The 16,957-nt window shown below is 59.2% G+C and overlaps 1 protein-coding gene across 1 annotated transcript in view; it reads right to left on the bottom strand.

Moving 5' to 3' along the window:
* LOC140403397 (adhesion G protein-coupled receptor E3-like) overlaps positions 1-16,957 on the bottom strand; it is an 82,045-nt gene that overhangs the window by 10,457 nt on the left and 54,631 nt on the right. The window lies entirely within an intron of this gene.

Below are 16,957 nucleotides of genomic sequence, written 5' to 3'. Positions count from 1 at the left end.
AACAGAGAATTAGAGTCATGCACACAGTGTGGTGGTATGTATTAGGGGTAATACGGTACACCATGACTGCCGAGGAGCTATTGGAGGACAGATGCTGGGTCCTGATTGGATCTGCTGCCTACTGGGCTCCACCCAGATAGGCGGGGTATAAGAACCCGGGTTTCTCCCAGCAGCTGCATTCTGCAACTGAGCTGCTGGGGAACAAGTCTGCTCAATAAAGCCTCGATTGAAGTTCTCTACGTCTCGCCTCGTGTATGATCGATGGTGCTACAATTTATTGAGCAGACTTAAGAAAAAAAGGAATATGGAGCTCCGGATCGCCCCGTAGTGCCTGTGAATTGGCCCCCAAGCAGCTAACGCAACATCGGCGTTTAAGCACTGGCTGGCGTGCTTTGAGGGATACCACCGAACGGCCCCCGGCAGACCAACAGAAGACCAAAAGATGCAGGTCCTGCATTCCAGGGTGAGTCCTGAAATCTACTCACTCATCGAGGACGCGGAAGATTTCCCAGCAGCGATCAACTTGCTGAGACCTACATTCGGCCCGCCAACCAGGTCTATGCACGCTACCAGCTCGCGACGAGACGACAAATCCCCGGGGAATCGCTAGACGAATTCTACAATGCTCTAACGATCCTGGGAAGACACTGCAACTGCCCAGCGGTAACGGTGAATGAACACACGGAGCTCCTGATCAGAGACGCGTACGTAGCAGGTTTGGCATCATCGCAAATTCGCCAGAGACTTTTAGAGAAAGACTCTCTCGGACTCACAGAGGCACGGGCCCTTGCAGCCTCCCTCGACGTGGCCTCCCAAAACGCCCGCGCCTATGCCCCCGACCGCACTACAGCCCTTTGGGCTCCGTGGGCCCCCGCCACGACCGACCCCCCGGCATGCCCCATCTCCCCGCAAGCATGCGTGGCCAGAATCCCAGACCACCCAGGGGGGCCCCGCTGCTATTTTTGCGGGCAGCCGAAACACCCTCGCCAGCGCTGCCCGGCCCGCTCGGCCACCTGTAAAAGCTGCGGCAAAAAGGGGCACTACGCAGCGGTGTGCCAGTCCCGTGGGGTCGCCGCTATCTCCGGGGAAGAAACGGGACCACGGACTCAACCCCCCCAGCGACCCACGTGCGGCCAACGGGCGCTGCCATTTTGGACCCCGGACACCACGAGGGGGGGGACGGGCGCCGCCATCTTCCTACCCACGGGCAGCGTGCGATCCATGGGAGCGGCCATTTTGTCCACCCCCGGCCGCGTGCGACCCATGGGAATGGCCATTTTGTCCACCCCCGACCGCGTGCGATCCATGGACGCCGCCATCTTGGCTGACAGGCAAGGACCCCAGCGTAGACGGCTCCACACTGCCTGAAGACAACAACCAGATGCACCAACCACGTCTGGCATCGGTGACCCTGGACCAGTCGCGGCCCCGGACGCTTCAGACAACAACGACGAAGGTGCTGGTGAACGGGCACGAGACGTCGTGGTTGATCGACTCGGGAAGCACGGAGAGTTTTATTCATCCGGACACGGTAAGACGCTGTTCCCTTGTAATTCGTCCAAGCACCCAAAAAATATTCCTGGCGGCGGGGTCCCACTCCGTTGCAATCAAAGGGTTCTGCATCGCAAATCTAACGGTGCAGGGGAGAGAGTTCAAAAATTACCGTCTGTATGTCCTCCCCCACCTCTGCGCTCCCACCCTCCTGGGGTTGGATTTCCAATGCAACCTCCAGAGCTTAACATTCAAATTTGGCGGCCCTATACCCCACTGACTATCTGCGGCCTCGCGACCCTCAAGGTCGAACCGCCCTCCTTGTTTGCGAACCTCACCCCGGATTGCAAACCCGTCGCCACCAGGAGCAGACGATACAGCACCCAGGACCGGACGTTTATCAGGTCCGAAGTCCAGCGGCTGCTGAAGGAAGGCATAATCCAGGCCAGCAATAGTCCCTGGAGAGCCCAGGTGGTAGTTGTGAAGACCGGGGAGAAGCAGAAGATGGTCGTAGACTACAGTCAGACCATCAAAGGTACACGCAGCTAGATGCGTACCCTCTTCCCCGCATATCCGACATGGTCAATCGGATTGCACAGTACAAGGTCTTCTCCACCGTGGACCTTAAGTCCGCCTACCACCAGCTCCCCATTCGCCCCAGTGACCGCAAGTACACTGCCTTCGAAGCAGACGGGCGGCTATACCACTTTTTAAAAAAATATATATTTTATTAAAGTTTTTCGATCAAGCTGAAACAAGATTTTCCCATTTTACAACTTTGTAATAAGATATACATTGATCGTTTTTTAAATAAATAATATGCTAACTAACAGCAACTGCCAACAACAAAATAAGAAACAACAGAAATAGTAACTAAAATAGTAACTTCGTAAACTCTAATATAAATAACTAATATATAAACACACACATAAAACCCCTGAGGACCCAAGTGAGTCCTCCCCCCACCCTCCCCCCCCCTCCCCCCTGGGTTGCTGCTGCTACCTTTCCTATTTTCCCTTATCGCTCTGCGAGATAGTCGAGGAATGGTTGCCACCGCCTGGTGAACCCTTGAGCCGAACCTCTTAGTGCGTACTTTATCCGCTCCAATTTTATGAACCCTGCCATGTCGTTTATCCAGGCCTCCACTCCCGGGTGTTTAGCTTCTTTCCACATAAGTAGAATCTTTCGCCGGGCTACTAGGGACGCAAAGGCCAAAACATCAGCCTCTCTCGCCTCCTGCACTCCCGGCTCATCTGCAACCCCAAATATAGCCAACCCCCAGCCTGGTTCGACCCGGATCCCCACCACCTTTGAAATCACTTTTGCCACACCCACCCAGAACCCATGCAATACCGGACATGACCAAAACATGTGGGTGTGGTTCGCCGGGCTTCCCGCGCATCTCCCGCACCTATCCTCCACTCCAAAAAATCTACTCAGCCTTGCTCCAGTCATATGCGCCCTGTGTAGAACCTTGAATTGTATCAGGCTGACCCTGGCACACGAGGACGAAGAGTTTACCCTACTTAGGGCATCTGCCCACAGCCCCTCCTCGATCTCTTCCCCCAGAACCTCCTTTCATTTTCCCTTATATATATCTGACATCCTACCATCACCCACCCATGCCCCCAAAATCACTCTGTCCTGGATCTCTTGCGCCGGGAGCTGCGGAAATTCCCTCACCTGGGGCGTCATTCTCCGACCCCCCAGAGGGTCGGAGAATGGCCGTTGGCCGCCGTGAATCCCGCCCCCGCCGGTTGCCGAAGTCTCCGAAGGGAGAAAAGTCGGCGGGGCGTTAATGGCGCCGCTGCCGCGGAGAATGTCACGGGTCTGCGCAAGGCAGCCGATTTTCGGCCTGCCGATATTCTCCCTTCCGGATGGGCCGAAGTCCCGTCGACGTGATGACCGTTCACGTCGACGTAAATTAAACCTCCTTTTCATCGGCGTGACCCGGTGCTCCAGGCTCACGCCGACCAGCGTGGAGGTGAGTGACGGCCTGGGAGGTTGGCTCTGGGCAGGCAATGGCGTGGCCGCAGTCTGAATGCGTGAGGAGAGGTGTGTCTCGGGTTGTGTGTGTGTGTGTGGCTGGGCTCCGGGGGAGTGCCGGGAGGGGGTCCGTGCCGGGGTGGAGGTTGGGGGGGGGGGGTCCGTGCCGGGGTGGAGGTTGGGGGGGGTCCGTGCCGGGGTGGAGGTTGGGGGGGGGTCCATTCTGGGGTGGAGGTTGGGGGGGGGGGTCCGTGCCGGGGTGGAGGTTGGGGGGGGGGTCCGTGCTGGGGTGGAGGTTGGGGGGGGCCGTGGCGGGGTGGAGGTTGGGTGGGGGGGGGGTCCGTGCCGTGCCGGGGTGGAGGTTGGGGGTTGGGGGGGGTCCGTGCTGGGGTGGAGGTTGGTGGGGGGGGGGGGTCCGTGCCGGGGTGGAGGTTGGGGGGGGGGGTTCCGTGCCGGGGTGGAGGTTGGAGGGGGGGTCCGTGCCGGGGTGGAGGTTGGGGGGGGGTCCGTGCTGGGGTGGAGGTTAGGGGGGGTCCGTGCTGGGGTGGAGGTTGGGGGGGGTCCGTGCTGGGGTGGAGGTTGGGGGGGGGGGTCCGTGCCGTGCCGGGGTGGAGGTTGGGGGTTGGGGGGGGGTCCGTGCTGGGGTGGAGGTTGGGGGGGTTCCGTGCTGGGGTGGAGGTTGGGGTGGGGGGGGGTCCGTGCCGGGGTGGAGGTTGGGGGGGGGGTCCGTGCCGGGGTGGAGGTTGGGGGAGGGTCCGTGCTGGGGTGGAGGTTGGGGGGGGGGGGTCCGTGCGGGCCGGGGTGGAGGTTGGGGGTTGGGGGGGTCCGTGCTGGGGTGGAGGTTGGGGGGGGGGTCCGTGCCGTGGTGGAGGTTGGGGGGGGATCCGTGCTGGGGTGGAGGTTGGGGGGGGGTCCGTGCCGAGGAGGGGGATGGGAGGGCAAGTGAGTTGGTCCACCTGGCCAGGTGCCAGCCTCCAACAGTTGGACCCATGCGGTCCATGCCACCTGACTGGGGGGAGGAGGGGATATGGGCAATGATGACATGTCGTCGTTCCCCTCCCCCCCACCAGGCCGTCATGTTTTCGGATCATCCAGCGATGTTGGCCACCGTGGTGGCAGCCGCTCATGTCTATGTTGCCCTGGATGAGGAGGAGGAGGAGCGTGCCAGAGAGGCGGCGCAGGCTGCCGCAGAGGGGCAGGCGGCAGCCGCCCAGGCTGGAGGGACACCTGACCGACAGGACGAGGAGGGGGAGGAGGACGTCGCGGCCCCACGGCAACGGAGGCACCCGAGGGCGCCCCGTGTGTACCGGCCCCGGCAGTCATACCAGGACCTCACGGACCGGGAATGCAGGAGGAGACGCCGGATGAGCCAGGAAACCGTGGCACACATCTGCCACCTGCTGGCACACCTGTCACCGCGTGGCACTGGCGGGGGACACCCTCTCCCCGTGTCCGTCTAGGTTACGGTGGCCCTGAACCTTTATGCAACGGGGTCATTCCAGGCACCGAGTGGGGACCTGTCCGGCATATCGCAGACATCGGTGCACCGGTGCATCCGGGCAGTGACAGATGCCCTATATGCCATGGCGCACCGCTACATCCGCTTCCCCGTGGACCGGGCCAGCCAAGATGCCCGGGCCGTGGGCTGCTCTGCCGTGGCCAGGTTCCCCATGGTCCAGGGCGCGATCGATGGGGTGCACATCGCCGTGCGGCCACCTGCAGATAACAGGGCCATGTTCACTAATAGGAAGGGGACCTATTCGATGAACGTACAGGTGGTCTGCGACCACCGCATGATGATCCTGCACGTCTGCGCCCGTCACCCAGGCAGTGTACACGACTCATTCGTGTTGTCGCGGTCATCCATCCCCGGCATGTACGAGGGACACCATCCCCGGCTGAGGGGCTGGTTGCTGGGCGACAGGGGCTACCCATTGCGATCGTGGCTGATGACGCCTATACGGAGGCCACGCAATGAGGCGGAGAACCGCTACAATGATGCCCATGTAGCGACAAGGGGAGTGATCGAGAGGTGTTTTGGCGTGCTGAAGATGCGTTTCAGGTGCCTGGACCTCTCTGGGGGCGCCCTCCAGTATCGGTCAGATAGGGTCGGCCGCATCATTGTGGTGTGCTGCGTCCTGCACAACATAGCCCAGCAGAGGGGCGATGTGCCGCAGGCAGAGGAGGGCGGAGTGGAGGAGCAGCAGGAAGAGGCCCAGTCCTCCCCAGAAGAGGGGGATGGGGGCAATGGTCAGGGCAGACGGGGTAGACACAAGCGGGTGGCTGTCCACCGTTACCGGCTGGCCCAGCGGGCACGGGACAGACTGATAGACGCCCGCTTCACTGACTAGATGGGCGTGGGAATCGGGTAGTATGGCCACAGACCGCACACCATGGCAACAGCCGACCACCCACACCCCCCACCCATCCACCCACCCAGCACCCTCACCCCTCTCCCCAACCCCACCCACCCCACCCGCATGCACCCCCCCCCCCCCCCCGCCCCCCCCCCGCATTGCCGATCCACCTGCGGCACAACGGGCCGGGCTCACACAGTTGCGGGTGGACGCGTGTCTATCGCAGGCCATGGAGGATGATGACAACCCGCCCTGCGATGAGCTCCTGGCTCTACATCGTTGGGCTATGTCTGACCCATGGCCACAGTACCACCATCCACCCGGACCATCCCTGCCTGCGGCTGTGACACTGCAGCGCACGGTCCCGTCCTCTGCCCGGGGGATGTTGATGGCGGCCCAGGGGGAAGGGGACAGACTCACCTGGGGCTGAGGTAAGACCACCCCTCACACACACACTTGCGCTCAACGTACATGACACCCCCGCACACTTTGGACAGAGCACAAAGGCAGCTTCGGTAGGTGTAACATTGACTTTAATAACCAAAGGAGTTCATGCACGTGCCCTAGCCCCTAAAACTCATCTGTGCCCTGCACCCGTGCCAACTTATTCAGTGTCTAATTGTTAGGCCTTACGGGCCCTTTGACTACGTCTACATGGTTCCCCAGACGGTACAGCAGAACTGGAGGTGGACTCCTGTGATTCCTGCCCTCTGACACTGGATCCCTTTGGCGGCCGTTTCCTGGGGCGTCCTGGCCTAGATGGGCCAGGCTGCGGCCCGGGCAACTGGGTTGGCGAACTGCCAGCCTGTCTTGCCCGTTGCCCACCCGATGCACCTGGGACGGAAGTGGGGGGGAGTCCGAGGTGTCGCGGTGTACCGGGACCTCCCCTATAGAGGGAGCCGGGACGGACCACACCACCTCCTCCTCCCTCGGGGTGCCCGATGGCCCCCAGGCCTCTACATGGGTGGGGGATGCGAACGGACTGGCCATCCGACGCCCCCCCAACATCTGGTGCTGCCAGTCCTGGAGGCCCGTGCTGGTATCGACAGGGGTCTGCAGGAACCCGGGATCCATCTGGGCGGCAGATGTTCGCTTGGGCTGGGCTGCCCTCCGACAGCCCGGTCCCTCTGCTGCTCCTACCTCCACCTGCTGTACCGGGACGGCTGTGTTGTGCGCATCAGTGAGTGTACCAGACGCCTCATCACTAAAGTGCCCAACCGTGGTGAGTGTTTCTGCGATGGTGGAGGGTGTTGGTGACAGCAGTGGCGTTGTGTCGTGCTCTTCGTCCCACTCTGAGTCCATGGCACTTTGGGGTGGGGGTTCGTCTCCACCCATCCACTCTGAGTCACTGTCCGGTATTTCGTCTTCCTGGGTAGTGCTGTCCCGGGTAGGGATGTCCTGGGTAGTGGTGTCCTGGGTAGTGGTGTCCTGGGTAGTGGTGTCCTGGCTCGGATGTGACGGGGGCCTGTGGCTGCCCCCCTCGTCGCTGGGTGGTCGCTCCCGCACGTGACGGGGGTGTCGTCTCCCTGTTGCTCCAGGTCTCTCCGTCTCCCGTGGTGTGCGAGGGGCATCCTGCGGGCGTCGCATGCTGGAGGGTCCGGGTCTCTCCGTCTCCCGTGGTCTCCGAGGGGCATCCTGCGGGCGTCGCATGCTGGAGGGTACGGGTCTCTCCGTCTCCCGTGGTCTCCGAGGGGCATCCTGCGGGCGTCGCATGCTGGAGGGTGCGGGTCTCTCCGTCTCCTGTGGTCTCCGAGGGGCATCCTGCGGGCGTCGCATGCTGGAGGGTGCGGGTCTCTCCCTCTCCTGTGGTCTCCGAGGGGCATCCTGCGGGCGGTCTGCATCTGCGGGGATGGGTGCCTGGACGTTTGGTCCTGCGATACACAATGAAGCATCAGGCAGTGATCAGGTGATACGGGGGAGGGGGATATAGGGGAGGAGGGATATGGGGACGGGCTGTCGGTGGCTCACTTGCTACTATGCCCCCGACCTCTGCATCAGCAACCTCCCGGTCCTCAGGTCCTCCAGCCAGTTCCAGGGCCCTTTCCTCGTGTACGGTCAGTGGCCTCTCATCAGCGGGCCCTCCTCCAGTCCTCACATGCTCCTTATTGTTGTGTGCGCGCTTCTCCTGTGGGGGGGCAGGGGTAAAAGGCAACAGTGTTAGGCAGGTATATGAATGCATGCCATCGGTTGCGCGCGCATTGCAGAGGTTAAGGTTAGGGCTGGATTCACTTGGGGATATGGGGGAGGGGGGATATGGGGTAGGGGGGGGATATGGGGGAGGGGGGGATATGGGGGATATGGGGGAGGGGGGAATATGGGGGATATGGGGGAGGGGGGATATGGGGGAGGGGGGATATGGGGAGGGGGATATGGGGGATATGGGGAGGGGGGATATGGGGGAGGGGGGATATGGGGGAGGGGGGATATGGGGAGGGGGGGATATGGGGAGGGGGATATGGGGAGGGGGAAATGGGGAGGGGGATATGGGGGAGGGGGGATATGGGGGAGGGGGGATATGGGGGAGGGGGGATATGGGGGATATGGGGAGGGGGGATATGGGGGAGGGGGGATATGGGGGAGGGGTGATATGGGGGATATGGGGGAGGGGGGATATGGGGAGGGGGGATATGGGGAGGGGGGATATGGGGAGGGGGGATATGGGGGAGGGGGATATGGAGGATATGGGGGAGGGGGGGATATGGGGAGGGGGGATATGGGGATATGGGGGATATGGGGGAGGGGGGATATGGGGAGGGGGGATATGGGGAGGGGGGATATGGGCGAGGGGGGATATGGGCGAGGGGGGATATGGGGGAAATGGGGAGGGGGGATATGGGGGAGAGGGGATATGGGGGATATGGGGGAGGGGGGATATAGGGGATATGGGGGAGGCGGGATATGGGGGAGGGGGGATAAGGGGGATATGGGGGTGGGGGATATGGGGAGGGGGGATATGGGGAGGGGGGATATGGGGATATGGGGGAGGGGGATATGGGGGATATGGGGAGGGGGGATATGGGGGAGGGGGGATATGGGGGATATGGGGGAGGGGGATATGGGGGAGGGGGGATATGGGGGAGGGGGGATATGGGGATATGGGGAGGGGGATATGGGGGATATGGGGGAGGGGGGATAAGGGGGATATGGGGAGGGGGGATATGGGGGAGGGGGATATGGGGGAGGGGGGATATGGGGGAGGGGGATATGGGGGAGGGGGGATGTGGGGGAGGGGGGATATGGGGGAGGGGGGATATGGGGGATATGGGGAGGCAGGATATGGGGAGGGGGATATGGGGGATATGGGGAGGGGGGATATGGGGGATATGGGGAGGGGGGATATGGGGAGGGGGATATGAGGGAGGGGGATATGGGGAGGGGGGTATGGGGGATATGGGGGAGGGGGGTTTGGGGGATATGGGGGAGGGGGATATGGGGGAGGGGGGATATGGGGAGGCTCATCCTGCCTGCTCTGACAAGGTCGTTCACCTTGTGGCACTGGGTGCCTGTCCGTGGTGTCAGGGCCACAGCGGTGACGGCCTCTGCCACTTCCCTCCACAGACGCCGGCTGTGGCATGGGGCAACTCTGCGGCCGTGCCCGGGATACAGGGCGTCCCTCCTCTGCTCCACCGCGTCCAGGAGCGCCTCCACATCCCGTGACTCGAACCTAGGGGCTGAGCGACGGCCAGCCATCCAGTCGGGTGTTGCGGTCGGGTGTTCCGGTCGGGTGGGGGGGAGCAGCGCGGCCTTATGAGCCGTCACGCCGTGCAGCGCGTATGACGCTGCACGGCGTGAACCACTGCACAAGCGCGGATCCCGTTACGTCGCTGCTAGCCCATTTCGGGCCGGAGACTATCGACCCATTTTTCCGACGTGACGCAAGTCGGATTTGCGCCGTTTTTTGCGCCGATCGGCGGACTTTCCGCCGATAACGGAGAATTTCGCCCCTGATGTCTCACAAATGCCCTCACTTGCATATAACGAAATGCATTCCCAGGTGGCAACCCATATTTTTCTGTCAGTACTCCCAGACTCGCGAACGTCCCGTCAAAGAACAAGTCCTTCAATTTCGCAATTCCTGCTCGCTGTCAAGATTTAAATCCCCCATCTATCTTTCCTGGGACGAACCTATAGTTGTTCCTTATCGGGGACCACACCGAGGCATCCGTCACTCCCTTGTGTCGTCTCCACTGCCCCCAGATTTTCAAAGTTGCCACCACCACTGGGTTTGTGGTGTATTTTTTCGGGGAGAACAGTAAAGGCGCCATTGCCAGTGCTTTTAGGCTAGTTCCCCTACAGGACGCCATCTCAAGTCTTTTCCACGCCGCTCCTTCCCCTTCCCTCATCCACTTACATATCATTGACACGTTGGCGACCCAATAATAATCACCTAGACTCGGCAGTGCCAGTCCCCCTCTGTCCTTACTACGCTGCAGGAACCCCCTCTTTACTCTTGGGGTCTTTCCAGTCCACACAAAGCTCATAATGCTCTTGTCCACCTTCTTAAAAAAGGCCTTTGTAATCAGTACAGGGAGGCACTGGAACACAAAAAGAAACCTCGGAAGGACAACCATTTTAACCGCCTGCACCCTGCCTGCCAATGACAGGGGCGCCATGTCCCACCTCCTAAAGTCCTCTTCCATCTGCTCTACCAATCGTGCCAGGTTTAGCTTATGCAAGGTTCCCCAGTTCCTGGCCACCTGGATCCCTAAATACCGGAAATCCCTTGTTACCCTCCTCAACGGTAAATCGTCTATTCCCCTGCCTTGTTCCCCAAGGTGCATCACAAACAGTTCACTCTTCCCCATATTCAATTTATATCCTGAAAATTCTCCAAACTCCCTGAGTGTCTGCATTATCTCAGGCATCCCCTCCACTGGGTCCGCGACATACAACAACAAATCATCCACGTATAATGACACCCGATGCTCTTCTCCTCCTCTAAGTACCCCCCTCCACTTCCTAGAGCCCCTCAGCGCTATGGCCAGTGGCTCAATTGCCAACGCAAACAGTAACGGGGACAGGGGACATCCCTGTCTTGTACCCCTATATAGTCGGAAGTAGTCAGATCGTTGCCTATTTGTAATCACACTTGCCACCGGGGCCCTGTATACGAGCTGAACCCATCTAATGAACCCCTCTCCAAATCCAAATCTCCTCAGTACTTCCCACAGGTAGTCCCACTCCACTCTATCAAATGCTTTCTCTGCATCCATCGCCACACTATCTCCGCCTCCCCCTCCGGTGAGGGCATCATCATCACCCCCAGCAGCCTCCGTATATTAGCATTCAATTGTCTCCCTTTAACAAACCCCGTTTGATCATCATGCACCACCCCCGGGACACAGTCCTCTATCCTCGTCGCCATCACCTTGGCCAAAAGCTTGGCATCTACGTTCAGGAGGGAAATAGGCCTGTATGACCCGCACTGCAGCGGGTCTTTGTCTCTTTTCAAGATCAGCGATATCGTCGCCTCCGACATAGTCGGGGGTAGTGTCCCCCTTTCCCTAGCCTCATTAAAGGTTCTCGTCAGAAGTGGGGCCAGCAGGTCCACGTATTTCCTATAGAACTCCACCGGGAACCCATCCGGTCCCGGGGCCTTCCCTGCCTGCATGTTCCCAATTCCTTTTACCACCTCCTCCACCTCAATCTGCGCTTCCAGTCCTATCATCTCCTGCTCCTCAACCTTCGGGAACTCCAGCTGGTCTAGGAAACGCATCATTCCCTCTTTCCCTTCCGGGGGTTGAGCCTTATATAGCCTCTCATAAAATACCTTAAACATCCCGTTCACCCTCTCCGCTCCCCGTCCCATCTTTCCCTCCTCGTCCCTAACCCCTCCGATCTCTCTCACCGCCCCCCTCTTCCTAAGTTGTTGGGCCAACAGCCGGCTCGCCTTTTCTCCATATTCATACTGCACTCCCTGCGCCTTCCTCCAATGTGCCTCCGCCTTACCCGTGGTCAACAAGTCAAAGTCCGTGTGCAATCTTCGTCTTTCCCTGTATAGCCCTTCATCTGGAGCCGCCGCATATTGCCTATCCACCCTCAAAATCTCCCTCAACAATCTCTCCCTTTCTTTACCCTCTTGTTTCCCCTTATGGGCCCTTATGGAGATCAGTTCCCCTCTAACCACCGCCTTCAGCGCCTCCCAGACCACTCCCACCTGGACCTCTCCGTCATCATTAATCTCAAGGTACCTTTCAATACATCCCCTCACCCTTACACATAGCCCCTCGTCCGCCAACAGTCCCATATCTAATCTCCAGAGTGGGTGCTGTTCCCTTTCCTCTCCTACTTCCAGATCTACCCAATGTGGGGCATGATCTGAAATGGCTATAGCCGAATACTCCGTTCCTGCCACCTTCGGGATCAGCGCCCTCCCCAGGACAAAGAAGTCTATCCGGGAGTACACTTTGTGGACATGGGAGAAGAAGGAAAACTCTTTACTCCTTGGCCTAGTAAATCTCCAGGGATCCACTCCTCCCATCTGCTCCATAAAGCCCTTAAGCACCTTGGCCGCTGCCGGCCTCCTCCCGGTCCTAGATCTAGACTGGTCCAGCCCTGGGTCCAGCACCGTGTTGAAGTCCCCCCCCCCCATTACCAACTTTCCCATCTCCAGGTCCGGGATGCGCCCCAACATACGCTTCATAAAGTTTGCGTCATCCCAGTTCGGGGCATATACATTCACCAGCACCACCGCCTCACCTTGCAATCTGCCACTCACCATCACGTATCTACCCCCACTGTCCGCCACTATGGTCTTCGCCTCAAACAATACCCGTTTCCCCACCAGTATTGCCACCCCTCTATTTTTCGCATCCAAGCCCGAGTGGAATACCTGTCCCACCCATCCTTTTCTTAATCTGACCTGATCCGCCAGTTTCAGGTTCGGCTCCTGAAGCATGACCACGTCTGCCTTTAGCTTCTTTAGGTGCGCAAGTACCCTTGCCCTCTTAATCGGCCCATTGAACCCTCTCACGTTCCACGTGATCAACCGGGTTGGGGGGCTCTTTTACCCCCCCCCCCACCCTCGTCGGCTAGCCACCCCCTTTTTTAGACCAGCTCCTCACCTGGTTCCCACGCACCCGCTTATCCCCCCGACGGCGCCCTCCCGTCCCGACCATCCCATCCCGTAACAGCTCCCCCTTCCCCTTAGCAGCAGCAACCCAGTTAACCCCCCCACCCCCCGCTAGATCCCTCTCTAGCTTAGTTGCTCCCCCCATATTGCTTCCGGAAGTCAGCAAACTCTGGCTGACCTCGGCTTCCCCCGTTAATCCTTAGCCTCCCATTATGTGAGGCCCCCTCCTTCCTGCGCCCTCTTTTCCCACCACAATTTCCATAGCGCGGGAACAAAGCCCGGGCTTCCCTCTCGGCCCCGCCCCTGATGGCGCAGCTCCCTCTCTCCTTCCCCCTCCCCTTCCCCACCGGCGGCCACATTTCTTCGTGTGTGTCCCCTTCGAGGGGAAAGAAAATTTTCCCCCATCTGATTCACAGTCCCTTGCCACCACCTCACTACTTCATTTCAAACACTCTTTCTCCAATCTAGTCCAGCTTCTCCTCTTCAATAAATGCCCACGCCTCTTCTGCCGTCTCAAAGTAGTGGTGTTTACCCTTGTGTGTAACCCAGTCTTGCCGGCTGCAACATTCCGAACTTCACTTTCCTCTTGTGGAGCACCGCCTTGGCCCGATTGAAACTCGCCCTCCTTCTCGCCACCTCCGCACTCCAATCCTGATACACGCGGATCACCGCGTTCTCCCACCTGCTGCTCCGTGCCTTTTTCGCCCATCTCAGGACCATCTCCCTGTCCTTGTATCGGTGGAACCTCACCACTATTGCTCGAGGTATTTCTCCTGCCTTTGGTCTTCTCACGAGGACTCGATACGCTCCCTCCACTTCCAGGGGGCCCGTCGGGGCCTCAGCTCCCATTGAGATATGGAGCATCGTGCTCACATACGCCCCAACGTCCGCTCCCTCTGCCCCTTCGGGAAGGTCCAAGATTCTTAAGTTCTTCCTCCTCGAGCTATTTTCCAGGGCTTCCAGTCTCTCCATACACCTCTTATGCAGTGCCTCGTGCGTCTCCGTCTTCACCACCAAGCCCTGTATCTCGTCCTCATTTTCGGCAGCTTTTGCCTTCACTCCACGGAGCTCCATCTCTTGGGTCTTCTGCGCCTCCTTTAACCCCTCAATCGTCTGCAGCATCGGCGCCAGCACCTCCTTCTTGAGCTCCTCCACACATCGCCGGAGGAACTCCTCCTGTTCCAGGCCCCATACCAACTGGCCTCCCTCTGCCGCCATCTTGCTTCTCACTTCCCTTCTTTGCCGCTGCTCCAGAGGATCCTCCGCAATCTGGCCACTATTATCTCTTCTGTCCATTCACATCCGGGGGGACTCCCTTCTATGTCGCCTCACAGTGGGTTTAGCCTTCGAAAATTGCCGTTGGGACTCCCGATAAGAGCCCAAAAGTCCGTTAAAACGGGAGGTGCCGAAACGTGCAACTTAGCTGGTCATCGCCGCACCCGGAAGTCCTATACCACTTTTTAAGGGTTCCATTCGGCGTCACGAATGGAGTCTCGGTCTTCCAACGGGAGATGGACCGAATGGTTGACCAGCACGGTTTACGGGCCACGTTTCCGGACCCCGACAACATCACCATCTGCGGCCACGACCAGCAGGACCACGACGCCAACCTCCGAAAATTCCTCCAGACCGCTAACGCCCTCAACCTCACCTACAACGAGGAAAAATACGTGTTTAGCACCGACCGTCTAGCCATCTTGGGCTACGTAGTGCGTAATGGAGTGATAGGCCCCGACCCTGAACGCATGCCCTCATGGAGTTCCCTCTCCCCCACTGTGCCAAAGCCCTGAAACGCTGCCTGGGCTTCTTTTCTTATTACGCCCAGTGGGTTCCTCAATACGTAGATAAGGCCCACCCACTAATCCAATCCACTACTTTTCCCCTGTCGACAGCCGCATCAAAGTGGATATCGCAAAGGCCACGATGCGCGCCATGGACGAGTCCCTCCCCTTCCAAGTCGAGAGCGACGCATCCGACGTAGCTCTGGCGGCCACCCTCAACCAAGCAGGCAGACCCGTGGCCTTTTTCTCCCGGACCCTCCACGCTTCAGAAATTCGCCACTCCTTGGTAGAAAAGGGGGCCCAAGCCATAGTGGAAGCTGTGCGACATTGGAGGCATTACCTGGCCGGTAGGAGATTCACTCTCCTCACTGACCAACGGTCGGTTGCCTTCATGTTCGATAATGCACGCGGGGCAAGATAAAGAACGACAAGATCCTGCGGTGGAGGATCGAACTCTCCACCTACAACTATGAGATCTTGTACCGTCCCGGAAAGCTGAACGAACCGTCCGATGCCCTATCTCGCGGCACATGTGCCAACGCACAAGTGGACTGTCTCCAAGCCCTCCACGAGGACCTCTGCCACCCGGGGATCACTCGGTTCTACCACTTCATAAAGCCCCGCAACCTCCCTTACTCCGTCGAGGAGGTCCGAACAGTCACCAGGAACTGCCAAATCTGCACAGAATGCAAACCGCATTTTTTCAGGCCAGATAGCGCGCACCTGATAAAGGCTTCCCGTCCCTTTGAACGCCTCAGTTTGGATTTCAAAGGCCCCCTACCCTCCACCGATCGCAACACGTACTTTCTTAATGTCGTTGACGAATACTCCCGTTTCCCCTTCGCCATCCCCTGCCCCGACATGACCGCGGCCACGGTCATTAAAGCCCTCTGCACCATCTTTACCCTGTTCAGTTTCCCCGCCTACATCCATAGCGATAGGGGGTCCTCCTTCATGAGTGACGAGCTGCGTCAATTCCTGCTCAGCAAGGGCATAGCCTCGAGCAGGACGACCAGCTACAACCCCCGGGGGAACGGGCAGGTAGAGAGGAAGACCGTCCTACTGGCCCTACGGTCTAGGAGTCTCCCAACTTCATGCTGGCAGGAAGTCCTCCCGGATGCCCTTCATTCTATCCGGTCCTTGCTGTGTACCACCACGAACCAAACGCCTCATGAGCGCCTCCTTGTCTTCCCTAGGAAGTCCGCCTCTGGAACATCACGTCCGACCTGGCTGGCAGCCCCGGGACCCATACTGCTCCGGAAACATGTGCGGGCGCACAAATCAGACCCACTGGTGGAAAAGGTACATCTACTCCACACAAACCCGCAGTGCGCCTATGTGGCGCACCCAGACGGCCGACAGGACACGGTCTCTCTGCGGGACCTGGCGCCCGCCGGAGCTCCCCACACCCCCCCAACACCAATCACCACCCCCTCACTCCCGCCGGTGCACCCCACAGCCCACCCCTTACCCGGGGGGATCGGTTCTCCTCCCAGGCCCCCTCAGGAGTAAGGAAACAGGGATGGACAGCGCGATGCTCCCAGAGTCGACCGGACCCGAGCCAGCACCACCACCATCACCATCCGGGCTGAGACGATCGGAAAGGGCGACCAGAGCACCATCTCGACTCATCGAATCGACTTAACATGTATATAATTCAGTGGCCCAGTAAAGCGGCATGGTTGTAAATAGTTAATGCTGCGAATCGGGTTAAGATGTAAATAATTCAGTGGCCCAGTAAAAGCGGCATGGTTGTATATAGTTAAATGGTTAAGGCACCGACCCTGTAAACCCCTACCACCATACCACCCACCACCCCGCCGGGTTCTTTTTTAACAAGGGGTGAATGTGGTGGTATGTATTCGGGGTAATACGGTACACCATGAATGCCGAGGAACTATTGGAGGACAGATGCTGGGTCCTGATTGGATCTGCCGCCTACTGGGCTCCACCCAGATAGGCGGGGTATAAGAACCCGGGTTTCTCCCAGCAGCTGCATTCTGTAACTGAGCTGCTGGGGAACAAGTCTGCTCAATAAAGCCTCGATTGAAGTTCTCTACGTCTCGTCTCGTGTATGATCGATGGTGCTACACACAGTAAATTATGTTTAGTATGAAGCTTTATCTCCTATACATTTGCCCAGTTTATCTCTCAGTTAGTGCTAACATTGATTCCAGCCGCACCGCCTGGGGGAGATACAGCTGCGTGGGAACCGGGTGAGGAGCTGGAAAAAGTGGATGGCTAATCGATAAGGGGGGGGGGGGGTAGGA

Source organism: Scyliorhinus torazame, chromosome 27 (assembly GCF_047496885.1).
Source record: "Scyliorhinus torazame isolate Kashiwa2021f chromosome 27, sScyTor2.1, whole genome shotgun sequence".
Taxonomy (NCBI): Eukaryota; Metazoa; Chordata; class Chondrichthyes; order Carcharhiniformes; family Scyliorhinidae; genus Scyliorhinus; species Scyliorhinus torazame.
This window is presented reverse-complemented; position numbering and strand designations above follow the sequence as displayed.